Source organism: Callithrix jacchus, chromosome 10, assembly GCF_049354715.1.
Source record: "Callithrix jacchus isolate 240 chromosome 10, calJac240_pri, whole genome shotgun sequence".
NCBI lineage: Eukaryota > Metazoa > Chordata > Mammalia > Primates > Cebidae > Callithrix > Callithrix jacchus.
This window is the reverse complement of record NC_133511.1, coordinates 99306173-99322907: the sequence shown is the minus strand read 5'-3', so window position 1 is coordinate 99322907 and position 16735 is coordinate 99306173.

Below are 16735 nucleotides of genomic sequence, written 5' to 3'. Positions count from 1 at the left end.
AGGTCTATCTTTTTGTTCTCTTCCGGTCTTCAGCTGATTGGATGAGGCCCATTTGCATTGGGGGAGGGCAATTTGCTTTACTCAGTCTACCAACTTAAATGTTAATCTCACCTAGAAATACCCTCACAAACACTCAGAATAATGTCTGACCACATATCTGAGTACCCTGTGGCCCAGTCAAGTTGACATATAAAATTAACTCTCATGGGTGTTGGGGGTGGATGAGTAATACCACCTATCATGTAGCACTATGAGAATTAACTCTGGGTATTAGATACTTAGCATGGTGTCTGGTACATAATGAGGGCTCAACAATTGGTCACTGCGGTCATCAATTTTATTAAAACAGAAACTTCTGGAAGGTGATTCCCCTACTAAGATATGAAAGCATATTTACAGCAGTGCAGTGCCTTTCCTGAGTAAACACAGAATAAATATTTCTTGGATTATGGAGTTTACAGAAAATCTTGCCAAAAGTTGAAAACCTTACCTTTGCCTTCCTGGGATACTGACATTGGTCCAATTATTTATTCATGTGGGCCACGAGGAAGCCCAGTTCTCACAGGGCTCTATAAAAGCATAAGATAATCATTACTTTGGGCCTGCTAGTGCAAACCTTAATTCAGGAAAACACCAGCCCAGGGAAAAATGTGGCGAAGTTGTTGAACTTCGTGTTTGATTACAGGCCTCTCACAGCTGATAAGACGCAGAGCTTATCCCAGGACTATAGGACTCAAAGAGCAAGCTTTTCCCGCTATACTTCCTTCCTGTGACATAAACTTCATTTTGTCAGTTCTCTGGCCCATCAAACTTGGAGAACAATACCCATCTTTTCCACTCCTTTGAGGCCATTCTGAGGACCAAAAAATTATGCACATGAAGCATTATATAAACTCTGGAGAGCTACATAGATATGAGATTCCATTTAGTCTATTATTCTAATCAAGGGCAATGTGGTCAACACATGCATACATTCCTACGTTCACATAACTTTATTAAGCACCTGCTATGTGCTGAGGACCATGCTAGGCCCCTAAGGCAGTGTGGGGTGGGGCTAGGGAGTAAACACGACACCTGCTTTCTCCTTGGGTGCTTTCTCAGCAAGGCCTTCCCTGCTTCTCACCATCCTGGATGGGATTCTCAGTAAATCGCTCCTCCAGAGCTTTGCTCCCTTTCTTTATAACATTTGATTTGATTTGTTGTTCTGTACATATTTTAGTAATCCTTTAATTAATGTATGTATCTACCACTGAGATCTTAAGCTCAGCCAGGGCAGGAATCTGCCTGGTTTTGCTCACCATGATAGTCCCATGGCTAACACAGTGTCTGGAACACAGTAGGAACTCAGGAACTCAGACACAAGTTTTGTTTTTTTCTTGTTTGTTTTTAAGACAGAGTTTCACTCCTGTTGCCCAGGCTGGAATGCAATGGTGCAATCTCGGCTCACTGCAACCTTTGCCTCCCTGGTTCAAGAGATTCTCCTGCCTCAGCCTCCTACATAGCTGGGATTACAGGCATCCACCACCACACTCAGCTAATTTTTGGATTTTTAATAGAGACGGGGTTTCACCACATTGGCCAGGCTGGTCTTGAACTCCTGACCTCAGGTGATCTGCCTGCCTTGGCCTCCCAAAGTGCTGGAATTACAGGCATGAGCCACTGTGCCCAGCCAGACACACAAGTTGTTGAGTGAATATATGGATGGACGGATGAATGGATGGATAGATGGATGGATGAATGGATGAATGAATGAATGCTTTCTAAGTGCCCAGGATGTAAAAAGCTAGACAAAGTAACTTAAGGCTCAAACATGCATGATAGTCATGACCATTTAGTATGACTTCGGACCAAGGAATTTTTATTGAAATTCTCATCTGAGCAACTAAAAGCCAGAGTCAACTATTCCCTTTGAACTAGGTATGACAGAATTGGGACTGGATATTATCTTCTGAAGCAGCTAACTGTTGCATACAGACAAGGGAGTGGGAGGTCTCCTGGGCCCAAATCAAGTGTACCAAAGACCATAGCGTCCCTTCCCCAGATCCCAGATGCTCACACAACATGGCTCGAGAGATTAGTACTGGTCTTCCTGTGGCTCCCTGATGCTGCTATCCAGCTGTTATCTGGCCCAACCTGCTGCCAGGCCTTGGGGAGGCTGAGCCACAGCCCTGCCTCAGAGGGGCCCTGTCATCGTCCCATTAAAGCTACTTCCAGTACTTCTAGTGAAGGAAAAGGTCCACCAGCTACAGGGCACTGAAGTGTGCTATCTCCAGAACCACCTTTCACTAATCAGCCACCTCCAACCATTTTGATTCACCTCCATAACAAAATATATGAAACTTGAAATGTGTTTTCTATTGACTTGATGAGTCTTCTGATTTCTTTGATCTTGCCCTCCCACCAGAGAGAAACTGATGAATGGTGACAGGTTCCAATCAGAGTGGCCAGCCTCATGGACTGGACTCATAAGCATTCTGGATGGAGACATCCCAGAAGGAATATACCAGCTCTCTTGAAACATTTGACAAGTTTCCACACAGAAGCAAGGTCAGACCCAAATTTCCTACGGTTCTAGAGAACACAGAAAAAACTAAATGATGGCTCCAGAGTGACAGCCTTTAATTCAACGAAAAGAAGAAATCTCTATTAACCAGAACCATCTGAAAACGAACTGGATTACTGAGTACGGTAGTGAGTCTCCTGCCCTTGGAGGTGTTCAAGCCTTGCTTGGATATGAGTTGTATATTTCATTCTATTCACACATATAATGAGGGACGTTTCATAGGTGGGCTATTCCTGAGGAAGTCTGGACACTGAGAAGTAGGGAGAAGGGACACTCTAAAACAACATAAAAATTAAACACTATTAGTAGCTCACTATTTGGGTACTGAGCCCTTCCATGTACCAGCACAACAGTCCTGTGCAGTGAGTCCTGTAGTTACCACCATGATACAGGCAAGGAGACTGAGCTGCAGTGAGGTGCAGAACTTGCCCAAAGTTCACAGCAAAGAGGTGCAGAGCTGGGTGCAAGCCCTAGCACCCAAACTAACGCCCATTACGCCAGAGGACCCGCTCCTTTCCTACTTCCTCTCTACCTTCCCAGTCCCTTCTATTATAGCATAAAAGGACTAGAGCTTAAAACAGAGATTTCTGGCCGGGCATGGTGGCTCAGGCCTATAAATCCCAGCACTTCGGCACTTTAGAAGACCAAGGGAAGAGGATTGCTTGAGCGCAGGATTTGGAGACGAGCCTGGGCAACATAGTGAAACCTTGTGTCTACAAAATAATAATAATAATAATAACAATAAAAAGGCTGGGCATGGTGGCTCATGCCTGTAATCCCAGTACTCTGGGAGGCCAAGGCAGGTGGATCACTTGAGGTCAGGAGTTCAAGACCAGCCTGGCCAACATGGTGAAACCTTGTATCTACTAAAAATACAAAAGTTAGCTGGGTGTGGTAGTGCACACCTGTAATCCCAGCTACTCAGGAGGCTGAGGCACAAGAATCGCTTGAACCGGGGAGGTGGAGGTTACAGTGAGCCAAGATCCTGCCACTGTACTCCAGCCTGGTGACAGAGTGAGACCCTGTTTCAAATAATAATAAATAAATAAAAATTAGTTGAACATGTTGGCACGTGCCTCTAATCCCAGCTACTCAGGAGGCTGAAGTAGGAGGATCTCTTGAGCCTGGGAGGCAGAGGTTGCAGTAAGCTGAGATGGCACCACTGCATTCTAGCCTGGATGAAACAGTGAGACCTTGTCTCAAAAAAAGAAAAAAAAAAAAGGTATTTCTACCAAGAAAGTTCATCAGAATGGGCCCCAAACACAGAAGACCTACATCGGAGGAAATGACCATGCTTGAGTACAATTTGCAAATCACCTTGAGAGATAGGGTGTCTTCCAGCAACTCGAGAGCCAATTTTAAAATACCCACATCCTCTGGGCCTCTCCCTCCTCCCCAAACGTTCTTCTGGCCTTGCTCAGGCAAAAATCCCTTTCCTTCATTTGCATTGTTCTTGGGAGGGGAAGAGTGAGCCAGCTCTGAAGTCACTCCCTGAGAAGAGAGCCAGAATCACACCCCATTCAGCTTGACCAGCGTGACCTTCATGGGAATTTGGCTGAAGGGTCCAAAATGAGTCAAATGAATTAATCAACTCTTCCCCTAGAGAATCCAGATGCTTGATCCTTTGCAAGAAAATGAGGATGCCCCACCCAGTGGCAAGAAATGAGGGCACTAGTTACCAAAAGGAAAACCAAAAAATAGAAAGAACAGTGTTTTAAAGTGCATCTACCCTGTTTGACCCTGAGCTTGGGTAGCAGAGCCAGGTGGGTCTGCCAGGCATTTGTCCAACTACATTGACCCTGGACATTCAGGGAGGCCCTGAAACTGAAACAGTGTCTCCCAACAGCATCTGGAGGACCATGGAGAATTTCTGCGTGGCTAGGTCATTTTCCCCCATGTTTCTCTACCTCCCAGAAAGCAGTTGATTCTGAGGCTTTTTTTTTTTTCTTGTTTGAGACAGTCTCGCTCTGTCATCCAGGCTGGAGTGCAACAGTGTGATATCGGCTCACTGCAACCTCTGCCTCCCGGGTTCAAGCAATTCACCTGCTTCGGCCTCCTGAGTAGCTGGGATTACAGGCAGCTGCCACCATACCCAGTTAATTTTTGTACTTTTAGTAGAGATGGGGTTTCACCATGTTGGCCAGGCTGGTCTTGAACTCCTGACCTCATGATCCACTGGCCTTGGCTCCCAAAGTGCTGGGATTACAGGCATGAGCCACCATGCCGGGCTTTTTTTTTTGGGGGGGGGATGGGGGTCTCACTGTGTCCCCGAGTCTGGAGTGCAGTGATGCAATCATAGCTCACTGTAGCCTCAAAATCCTGGGCTAAGGGACCCTCTGGCCTCTGTCTTCCAAGTAGTTGGGGCTATAGGTACGTACCACCATGCCCAGCTATTTTTAACTTTTTTTTTGTCTAGATGGCATCTCACTATATTGCCCCGGCTGATCCTGAACTGGCCTTAAGTTATCCTCCTCCCTCAGCCTCCAAAATGCTGTGATTGCAGGTGTGAGCCACCACTGTCTGCCAAGGATCTGAGATTTGTGAATATCCCAGAGCACCGGTACCATCTAGAGGTCGCACTATTTTAACTTTTTCTAGCTCCTTCTTCCTTTGAGCCACCTCATGAAGTGCATACTTGCTTGGGGTCTCCATCTTAGGCTGCAGCGGTCCTGCCCAATTCCAAATCATTAATTTTCCACCAAGGGATCTGAGGGTGACCTGGATAGTCATGATTTTTTATTTAGCAGAACAATGAAAATAATTTTCATCTCAATGGAATTTTAAGACCAAGCAGTTTGTGCATAGCCCTCCTTGGCCTCCTGGGGACCCCAGGCCACTGGCAGGGAGGGGAGAATGACTTTGCAATGTGAGGGCTATTCGTCATTAGAACAACAGGGCCAGCAGCAGCCTGGCTCTGGCCTTATCAGAGCAGGAGGCCTCGCTGGATTCTATTAATTGCCGAATACTGTTGGGTTTGGCAGATACAGGAAGCAGTTTACATGGCTACACAGTGCCCTGGCTCACAGTGTCTCTGAAATGGTATTATTGTAGTGGGATAATTGTGATTAGGGACAGTTCCCCGAGGAAGACCAGGCCTTTGATGATTGAGTCACTTCCTCTCCACTCTACTGCAGTGTGATAGTGTGGCTAGCCCCACAGACACACACACCCTTTGCTGGCCGGAGAGTCCTGAGTCCCACAGCAAGGTTCCCAAACCAAGAGCCAAGAGCGGCATCAGAGTCAGGAGCACGGGAGAAATGGAAGCAGGCCAGAGACCACCCCCGACCATGTTTTACTTTAGGTCCTGGTGACCAGCAACCCGGTGAATGATCATGGTTGTAAATGTGTCCCCAACTCCTAGGACAGCATGTGCTTTGGAACTGGGCGAACCAGGCTCTATGTTGACTGGCTGTGTTGATTTTGAGAAGTCCATTCTTTGAGCCTCAGTTTCCCCATTTGTAAAGTGAGGATGATAAGAGAATCTACCTCACATGATCATTGTGGGGGTTAAACGGGATTATTTTAATGTTTGAAAGCACCTAACAAATGGTAGCTATATGATTATTATTGCTATGTTGTTATTGCTGTTAATGACTGACCCCCACCCCAAGCAATAATTTCCTGAAAGCTGGATCGAGGTGCCTTCACTTGGTGGAAATGCAGCCACTCAGAGATGAAAGCTGGGAGGGGTGCAGCTAGCTGATGAGAAGGCCTGGAGGAGAGCCACATCCCGATCTCAGCTTCCTTGAGGACCATTCCCCAGGCCTGAGCTCTCTGGGGAATCAGAACCCGTGTCGCTCACTGAGCACTTGGCAGGCAGTCTCCAATCCCGCTGGGTGCTGCTGTATCAGTCACTCTACCCAAGGGTTTTTTGTTTGTTTATTTGTTGAGACACAGTTTCACTCTGTCACCCAGGCTGGAGTACAGTGGTGCAGTCTCGGCTCACTGCAACGTCCAACTCCTGGGTTCAAGCGATTCTTGTGCCTCAGCCTCCCGAGTAGCTGGGATGTGCCACCATGCCGGGCTAATTTTTGTATTATTAGTAGAGACAGAGTTTCGCCATGTTGACCAGACTGGTCTCAAACTCCTGATCTCAAGTGATCCACCCACCTTGGCCTCCCAAAGTACTGGGATTACAGGTGTGAGCCACCACATCCAGCCTGCCCAGGGGTTTTTATCCAGGAGAGCACCTCATGAGCGATGCTGAATCATGTATATTTCAGTCTCAGTCAGGTTTCTGGGAGAAAAACACCCCTCTGTGCTACTGGGTGGGAACATTTGCCTAGACAAAGGACTCTGCCCTATTACTAGAACCCCTGAGTGAGCTCTGCAACTGTGGATGGTGTGGATGGGGGTGGGGTGCAGTGGGGTGGGGTTGGCCTGCCTTGCAGAGGTTGGAACCAAAGTGGAGTAGCATGTGTGAGCTCAGACTCAGGTTTTGGGCTCACACCTGCCACTTACTAGTTGTATGCTCCTGGGAAAGTCACTTTTCCTCTCAGAGCCTCAGTTTCTTCATCTGGTAAATGGGGATAAAAATACCTCTCTCAGAGCACTGTGGTCAGGATGAAATTAGATCTGTATGCAAAACACTTAGCGTAGTCACTAGCACATAGAAAATACTCAGCAAATGGTAGCAAAAGGAGGTAAGTTGGCCAAGAGAGCACTGAACACCGCTGACAGGCTCTCAGCCCCAGAGAGGGCAGATCTTGCACTGCCCAGAAATGCTTCTGGGACCCAGTGTGTTTCAGGAACTGTCTGACAGACCCAGAGTCCCAGACTTTCGGAATATTCAGCAAGCTCTGTACGGGCAGGGACCATGTTGATTTTGTCCTACATCAGGCACCAGTGTATAAGTTTCTTAAGGCTGTGGTAACAAATTATCACAAACTTAGGGACTTAACACTGTGCAAGTTGGCCGGGCATGGTGGCTCACAACTGTAATCTCAGCACTTTGGGAGGCTGAGGCGGGTGGATCACCTGAGGTCAGGAGTTTGAGACCAGCCTGACCAATATGGTGAAACCCTGTCTCTATAAAAAATATAAAAATTGGCTGGGTGGGGTGGCGGGTGCCTGTAATCCCAGCTACTTGGGAGGCTGAGGCAGGAGAATTGTTTGAGCCCAGGTGGGGGAGGTTGCAGTGAGCTGAGATCGCGCCATTGCACTCCAGCCTGGGCAACAAATGTGAAACCCTGTCTCAAAAAACGAAACAAAACAAACAAACTAACTAAATGGTGCAAATATATTATGTTACAGTTCTGCAGATCAGAGCCTAAAATGGGTGTCATAGGCTAAAGTCAAGGTGGTGGAGGGCTGTGTTGCTCTGAGCCTCTGGGAGAGAATCTGGAGACTACCCGAACTCCTCGGCTCCTTGCTATTGTATAACATGGCATATCCACAGGTTCTGTGATTGGAATATGAACGTTTTGGAGGAGCCATTATTTTGCCCCTTCCTCCAGCTTCAAAGTCAGCAGCATAACATCTTCTACTGGACTCTGATTCTTGCTTATAAGGAGCTTGTGATTGTTTTGGACCCATCTGGATGATCCAGGAGGCTTTCCCCATCTTGAGGCCAGCTGATTAGCAACCTGGTTCTATCTGGAAACCCACTTCTCCTTCACTGTTTTATAATATAACTTATCCACAGGTTCGGGGGATTGGCATTAGAATTTTGAGGGAACCATTATTTTGCCTAACATGAAGGAAAGTAGAGAAAAATGCCAGATCAGAACACTGACTGTGCACTTATTTTGGACTGAGCTTCCTGCCAAGGAAGACCAGAGGACTTCATAGTGTACACCAGGACACAAAGCATTCACTTGTGAGGACAGCCATGAGCACATCACAAGCTGCTACAACTTAGAGAGTGCTGACAGCTGGGCCGGGCGCAGTGGCTCACGCCTGTAATCCTAGCACTTTGGGAGGCCGAGGCAGGTGGATAATGAGGTCAAGAGATCGAGACCATCCTGGTCAACATGGTGAAACCCTGTGTCTACTAAAAATACAAAAAATTAGCTGGGCATGGGCATGGTGGCGCGTGCCTGTAATCCCAGCTACTCAGGAGGCTGAGGCAGGAGAATTGCCTGAACCCAGGAGGTGGAGGTTGCGGTGAGCCGAGATCGCGCCATTGCACTCCAGCCCGGGTAACAAGAGTGAAACTGCATCTCAAAAGAGAAAGAGAGAGAGAGAGAGAGAGAGAGAGAGAGAGAGAGAGAGAGAGGGAGAGTACTGACAGTTACAAAAGTCCTTAGGACACAAAGAACCTCAGGTCAATATATCATTATATTTATTCAGCAAATATTCTGAGCATCAATCAGGTGCTAAGTGCTAAGGAGGCAGAGATGAGTAAGATTACTATCCTTGCTCCTGAGGAACTTGTAGGCTCAGGAAAACCTCCTGAAAGATGTAAGAATGGAGCCAGGATTGAACACAGGAGGAGGTACAGATGAGGGGAAAGCATGATGGTTTTGGAAGGTAGCATGCATGGTGGTTTGAAGTGCAGAATCTGCAGCCATGGCTGCCTGTGTCTGGAGTCTAGCTGTGCCATGGACTGACTGTGTGACCTTTGGCGAGTTTCTTTTTCTTTCTTTTTTTTTTTTTTTTGAGACAGAGTCTTGCTCTGTCGCCCAGGCTCGAGTTCAGTGGTGCCATCTCAGTTCACTGCAACTTCTGCCTCCCAAGTTTAAGCAATTCTCTGTCCCAATCTCCCAAGTAGCTGGGACGACAGGTACTCACCACCACACCCAGTTAATTTTTGTATTTTTAGTAGAGATGGGGTTTTACCATCTTGGCCAGGCTGTTCTTGAACTCCTGACCTCGTGATCCACCCGCCTCAGCCTCCCAAAGTACTGAGATTACAGGCATGAGCCACTGTGCCTGGCGAAGTTTCTTAACTCCTCCATGCCACGGTGGTCTCATTTTAAAGTGGTAATTATAACAGTAGTATTGTCACAGGGTCATTTTGAGGATTACATGATTTAATATATGTGAAGTGCTTAGAGCAGTGCCTGGCACATTGCAAGCACAATGTAAGTGTTAACTAATATGATTAGTTCCCTTTTATCCTTTTCTCAGTCTTACAATAGCAAACAAGGAGTGAAGGATATTTCAGCAGGTCCTGGAAAGGAGACAGTTATGCCAACTAATGGTCTCTAGTAAGAATGTCAGGGGTAGAATTTTCTGTTTTCAAATCTCCCAGCCAGGTGCCATGCCAAGCATTTGGGAGGCCGAGGTAGGTGGATCACTTGAGCCCAGGAGTTCGAGAGCAGCCTGAGCAACATGGCAAAAACCCATCTCTGCTAAAAATACAAAAATAAGCTGGATCTGGTGGCATGTACCTGTAGTCCCAGCTACGTGGGAGACTGGGATGGGAAGAGAGCTTAAACCTGGGAGGCAGAGGTTGAGTGAGCCTTGATCACACCACTGCACTGCAGCCTGGGTGATGGAGTGAGACCCCATCTAAAACAATAACAACAAAATCTGCTAAAATCAGAGGAAAGAAGCGGTTTTACTTTTGGCTGTTGGGTGACAAATTGTCTTCATGCAGATTTCCTTATGATCCTTTCATATAAACAAACCAAGAGACACCGAGTTTGATCTGAGCGGCTAAGACTTGCCCCAAGTTGACCCAACCATGGGGCTGTGATGTACAGGGGTTGTTATGGGTTGGGGGAGTCAGGAGAGCCAGGAGAGCCAGGAGCTCCAAGCCCAGGCTCGGGGAGGGGGCCCAGATTCCCTGGGAATACATCCTCTTCGGCCACTGGACTCTTTTACCAAACAGTTCTGGAAACAGCATCCTGGTCCCCACTCTTCCTTAAATTCAGGGCTAATGGTTGATGACTGAGCAAACATCTCTGTTATCACAGAGGGCTAAACTGGATTTGTTTAAAGCATTTTCTCTTTGGAGGTGCAGCAATTGCTCTCTGATCAGACAGGAAGTCCTATTGCTCGAAAGGAGCCAGTGTTATCAAGAGAAAACACATCAGCGCCCGTCCTCTCGGGAAGGGAATTGTGAGTAATCAACAAAGCTCCTCTCCAGCTGGCCGTAGGGCCTTTGTTCAGATGCGACAGGTCAGGGAAAGTTTGAGCAGGCAGTGCTTTTAAGGAGTCGTGGCAATTCCAGTTCTTTCTCTTCATATTTTCCTCCTCAGGGGACAGGCTTTCCCCTGGGAAAGGGGCTAACCTGGTACATTGTTCTGAAGCCATCAGACAAATCTGATTACATCACTCTCCCACTTGAAACTCTTCAAGGGCATTCTCGTGGCCTTCAGGATCAAGTTCAATTCCTTAATCTGGGATACGAGGCCCTTTATCACCTGGGCTTGATGACACACCTCTCCTTCCTGCTGTATCCATCATCACTCCCAACCAGCTCTCTTCCTGGCCCCGAGTCTGCTCAGTGCTTGGAATGTCCCCTCACCATACCTGGCACCATCTCTACACGCCGTGGTGTACTGCATCTGAGACCCTGCCCATCCTTTCAGAACACATATGCAGACAAGAGAGGGAAGTGCTGTAAAAGTGGAGAAGTGAATGAGACAGTCCTGACTGTGACAAACTTCTGCAAACCCACCTCCAAAACCCCAGCAGCTGATCTCAGCGAGGCTTTCTGTGTGTTATTATTCTAGTCTGGATTCTTCTTGAAGATAGGGGAAACTTCCAAGACCTCCATGTCACTCACCAGAAGATAATACTCATGGTAATAATAAGAGTGACGGTAGATGTTTTGTAAGTGCCGCAACTAGTATCATTCCCTGAGCACGTACCCAAGCTATACTGAAGACTTCATGTGTTGCTATATCTTATTTAATCCTCACAATGATTCTATAAGGTAGGGTTTTTTTTTTTTTTTTTGAGTCAGGGTCTTGCCCTGTCACCGAGGCTGGAGTGAAGTGAAGTGGCGTGATCATGGTTTATTGCAGCCTCAATCTCTCTGATTCTAATGATCCTCTCACCTCAGTCACCCGAGTAGCTGGGACCACAGGTGCGTGCCACCACACTCAGCTAATTTTAACTTTTTTCTCTTTTCTTTTCTTTTTTTTTTTTTTAGAGATAGGGTTTCACTCTTTTGCCCATGCTGGTCTTGAACTCCTGGATTCTAGCAATGAGTTAGGCAAATATGCCCATTATATAGACGAGGAAGTTAAGGCTCACCGAGGTGACCATTTGTTCAGGGTTATACAGTTAGCAATGGTGGAACAGATACACGTATCCACGTTTGTCTAAGCCCAGACCCACCTGGAAGTTGAAGACCAGACCCATACTGCTTCCTACGTGTAGACACATGCGTGGAGGGTTTGGGAGGCCCAGGAAAGGCAGGACAGACATGGTCGGGGTAGGGCCTCTTCTGTTTGGCTCTACTTCAAACAAAGACAACAGCAGGGAAACTGAAGCCCCCAGCTTCCCTTCTCTGAAGACCAAAGCAAGGCCAAAAATAGGAGAGACAGGAAACATTTGATCCCAAAGTGTCAAACAAACATAAACATCCTGCCAACTTTGCCATCAGGGAATGTCTGAGAACAGCTGCCATGCGGGGGCTAGTGAAGAGGTCGGCCTACCAAGCTGTGCCCAGCCAGACCCTCTCAGGTTGCCACAGGTCTGGGGTCTGTTGGCACATTGAACAGCAGGGCATGCAGGATGCTTAGAGATTGCTCTTGCCAAAATAATGCACCTTGCAATCCTCCAACGACAAGAGGCCCCAGCTGCTGGCGCCACAATCCATCACCATGCGAACTCCAAGGCCTGACCTCCCACAGGCTGCTTCTAGATGACAGAATGCAGCAGAGATGCTGAAGCAGGCCTGTGCCTGGAAGAAACCGGATTCCTCTGACACCCAACTTTGGCCCAAGGACTCCTGATGGCCTTTTGGAGCCTTCCTTAGACTACAGTGCAGTCTAAGCTGCTTACATTTCACCCTCCTTCTCGCTCTTCTTCACTCAGAGTCAGACCTGCATGGGGCCTGTGAGGCTCTCTCAGCTTTTCCCAGCCCCCTCACCATTTTCTCATGGGCATGTCTTCTTGTTAAGTCCTCACATGCTCAATCCCCTCCTGGCACCTGCTTTTTGGAGACCTGGACTAACTCTGAGAACACCAGTGATTGCCTCATTTTATAGTTGAGAAAACAGAAGCCCAGAGAGGCAAAGGGCTCTTGGAGATGTCACACAGTAAAGTCACGCAGGGCAGGAATGGGTCTCCCAGCTTGCAGGCCATATCCACTTCCTTTACATCACCTGTGTTTGGAATGGGGTAAGGGGCGGGAGAGAAGTGATGAGCCGTGTGCAAGCATTTCTTCAAAGTAAGGCCCCTCACACATTCCCTTGTAGCTTCCTCTAGATTGAGAGCCACAAAAGGCAAAGCACTGTCTGTCTTATTCACCCATTTGTCCCAGACACTCTAGTCTCCAAAGCTTGGGCCTTTGCCCACACTGCCTGCCTGACATAATCAATATGACAGCACCATTCAAATGAGAGGGGCTTTTATTGCTTTTGCAACTGGGGAAAGGCAAAGTAGATAGACACCCACAAATGAGTGTGTGGAGAGCACATCAGAAGATGACTAGGAAGAGTGGAGATCTTCCCAGTGGGAGAAAAGCCAGCATCAGCATTTGCCCAGGGACTGCTTCCTGTGGGGGCCTGTCAGTTAGGAGGCCTCCTACTAATTTCTTCTGCACCTGGCTGGGAGTGGGGGCCACTTCATGGCTTCCATCATGCTAATTGCCACCATGTCCCCAGTGACACTGAGCTCAGTTCCTGATAAGGTGCTTCCTTAATAGTCTCCCATTTCCCTGCTGACACCAGAAAATAGGCCTGACTTGGCAGTGCGTTACGGCACTGAGCGAGGCAGAGCTGTCACACCCAGCCTCACAGCCTGAACCATTAGTGGACCTGGAATCAATAGTGTTCAGACAGCCCTTGTTTCCCTGAAAGCATTCATTTGGCACGTTTGCTGTTTATCAGGCAGTTCCTTTCTCAAATGTCCCACGGTCTGTGGCCCTGGCACCCAAGACTCTCCTTCTTTCAGAAAGTGCTGAGGGGACTTTGCAAATTCCAGACAGCATAAGCTTTCTCTCTTTGGAACAAAAGGAGAATAATAAGATTTGTGTTTGTTAGCACCAGATTGTAAGTAATGACAGTTACAGTCTGTTGACTGCAAGCAACAGACATAAACTGTGATGGACTTAAGCAAAGTAAGACTTAAAGGAAAGTCTCTTCAGAACTCAGTGGTGGGCTAGATCAGCACCAGCACAGCTTCTTAAGATTCAAGTTCAAGGGCGTTTGATATCAAGTTCAAGTTCAAATTCAGTATCAGTTGGGTCTAGTTGCAGTCACTTGCCTACCTTTTGGTCAAGGGAGATTGGGGCAACTTGATGGTCTGTATCTAGTAAAAGTGAGTGATGATACCAGAAAGAGGAGAGAACGGATATGGGTCTGTCCAAAATACAGAAGCTCACTAGGTAGACAGCTGAGGATATAGACTCAAAGGAGATGCTGATGGCCTGGGGACTCAGGTCCCCTTTGGCCTTCAGACTTCTCTTCCAGACCTGTGTGAGGAGTAAATGATATACCCTGTGGGATGTGCCAGCACTGGCCACAGGCTCAGTAAACAATAGCTAGTAGAATCAGTGCCTGAATTATTGCTTTTGTAGCATAATTTTAGACACTACACATAGTTCAAGCACCTAGTGGAAAGCTGGAGGCGTGATCTAATCATTGTCTTGAAATCCATGAAGAGTTCTGCTAAGAGTTGTGACCAGCACTTTTTTAAAAAATAAAGATTGCTGCTAATTTTAACAGGTAATAGGAATACTGAGATTTTTTGAAGACTTGTGTGAAACACTAAGGAAGACCCTGCGGCCTCTGAGAAGAACTATGGAAGAGCACTGAGGGCCCTGATTCTCAGCAGATATCATTGAACAAAGCAGAATTGTATCCACTCGGGATACCTTAGCCCTCTGGCAGCGCTACCATAGAGAATATGTGCTAAATGCTTGTCTACCAGCCTGGAACACCTGGACTACCAGTTCCTTGAAGACAGAGGGTAGGGCTGATATCCGCTCACTGCTGTATTCCTGGGGCCCCACACAGGGTATGGGACACGGATGTGCTCAGAAAATATCTGCTGAATGAATAACAGAGGGCTGAGGACCTTTCAAAATCACTGTTTTTTGCAAAGTTACTACAGCCGCTGCAACCACATCTACCTGTAGAAACCAAATAAAGTCTCTTGGTGCCACTTTTGGGGCTGCGGAGCTGACCTCATGAGGTTTTCTTCTCTTGAGCCTTGTACTGCTTATCGAAGTGGAGGGGAGAGAGAATGGCAGTGCTAGCAGGGCACTCATGACAGAGGTGGGGCCTGGAGGAGAGGAAATGGAGGGCAGAGGCCGGGGGTGTTAACAGGAAATTCCTGTGGGGACCCAGGGGGCGGGACTGTTGCCAGGAACTTCATTTCGTTCTGACCTGGAACTGTGGACCAGGTCCCTTCCCGACTCAAATGCCCATAGGCTGAAGGGAGGGAGGGAGTGAGTCTGACCCTATACCACCCTCTTCCCCTGCCAAAAATGTTCAACAGCAATGCAGGGCGTATCAAAGACCATTCTTGACTAAAGGCCATGAGCAGGCTGAGGGAATAAATGCTGTAGGCTTTCAGATGAACAGATCACTGCGGCCAGAAGTGGTCAGAGATGCCTTCACAGTAAGAAGCGGGGTTCAGGTTGGCCTTAGATGATGGGAGAGATTTGTATACGTGGAGAAAAAGGAGCATGGGCTAGAGATAGAACTTGAGCAAAGCACAATAGTAGAAAAGTACAGCGTGTGCCTCTGAGGCCGGAAGTTCTTGGCAGACTCAAGAGAATGAGTAGTCAGAGTAAAGGTGAGATGGGGAGGCTGGGGTCAAGCCCAAGAGATCCATCAATGTCAAGTTAAATTGTTTTTGATTCATACATATATATATAAGTACTACCTACATATGAACTAATGGACAAATTAATAACTAATTATAAAAAAGAACAGAGGGAACAGGAAGGAAGGAAAGGCTCCTCTGCTGTTTGAATAATTCTGTCCAATCCAGCAAGGACAAAAGGCTTTAACAGTCAGCCTCCCGGGTACTCCCTTCAATGCCTCTGGGCTGGGAAGACCCTGTGAGCTGCCATCTAGAACTCTGGCAGAGGAAGTGGCCAAGCTCAGACAAAATGTGCAGTAGCTTGTAGGGGAATGTCAGCATTGAGTGAAAATCTCTAGAGATCCTCTCTCTCCTATTGGCCAATAAAAGGGTTCAGCCAAGTGGGTTAACCTGGTAATTTAAGTAAAATAGGCTATTTCTCTTGGGTAAATTTTTGGGAAGTCTGAGAAGATCCCTGCCTCCAAACAGCCCACACCATTCCTTGACACAGTGGGGGTAATGCCTGAAATTTCATAACCACAGCTTCATGTCTTAGCTAGAAGCTGCAATTGCTAGCACCGAAAGCTGTTATCAGACTATTCTCCCCTGCTGTAAATGAAGAATCTGAAAGCAGGTTTTGACAGGAAGGCTGGAGAGGGAAAGAAAGATGTAATCTGAGTACTTGAGGTAGAAGATTGCCAGGGTCACAGGGAGTAGGGGAGACAGCAATGGGAAGAAGAGCTGGAATCGAGACAAACTTTGCCAAGGGCAATTTTGCTGAGTTCCAGCAAGGAATCCTAACACCAGCCAGTTATTAACGAAAATGTTTCATATTCTCAGTCCGCTTATGGCATCAGCCAGATGATTTAAATGACTGCATTAGGCAGCTAAATCTATAATCGTTGGCTCCGCTAACACATAGGGGAGCCTGGCTAATCTTAACATTAGCAGGTTGCAGCGCCTCGTCAACAGCTGCCTGCTACAGAGTGTGACTGATGCTGTTCTCAAGATCCCAAGGAGGCCCAGGGAGTTCAGGAGAATGGAAGCGTTCATTCTTATTATAAAATCCCCCGAGAACAGCAGGCCGTTTAAAGGATCAGTGTGTGGGCCATTTTTCTTCCGAGGAACTTGCCTTACAGTCTCATGCTGCATATTTCCCGGTCATAATAGTTTGGAGAAAAATATTGCTAAATGGCTGCATAAACAATTTTAATTGGCCTGGGCTTCCAAAATGTGCTATTTTTGTTCTTCTGCCAAGCTTGCTTTTTTACTAGCTAATTATGCCCAGCATTTAACTTT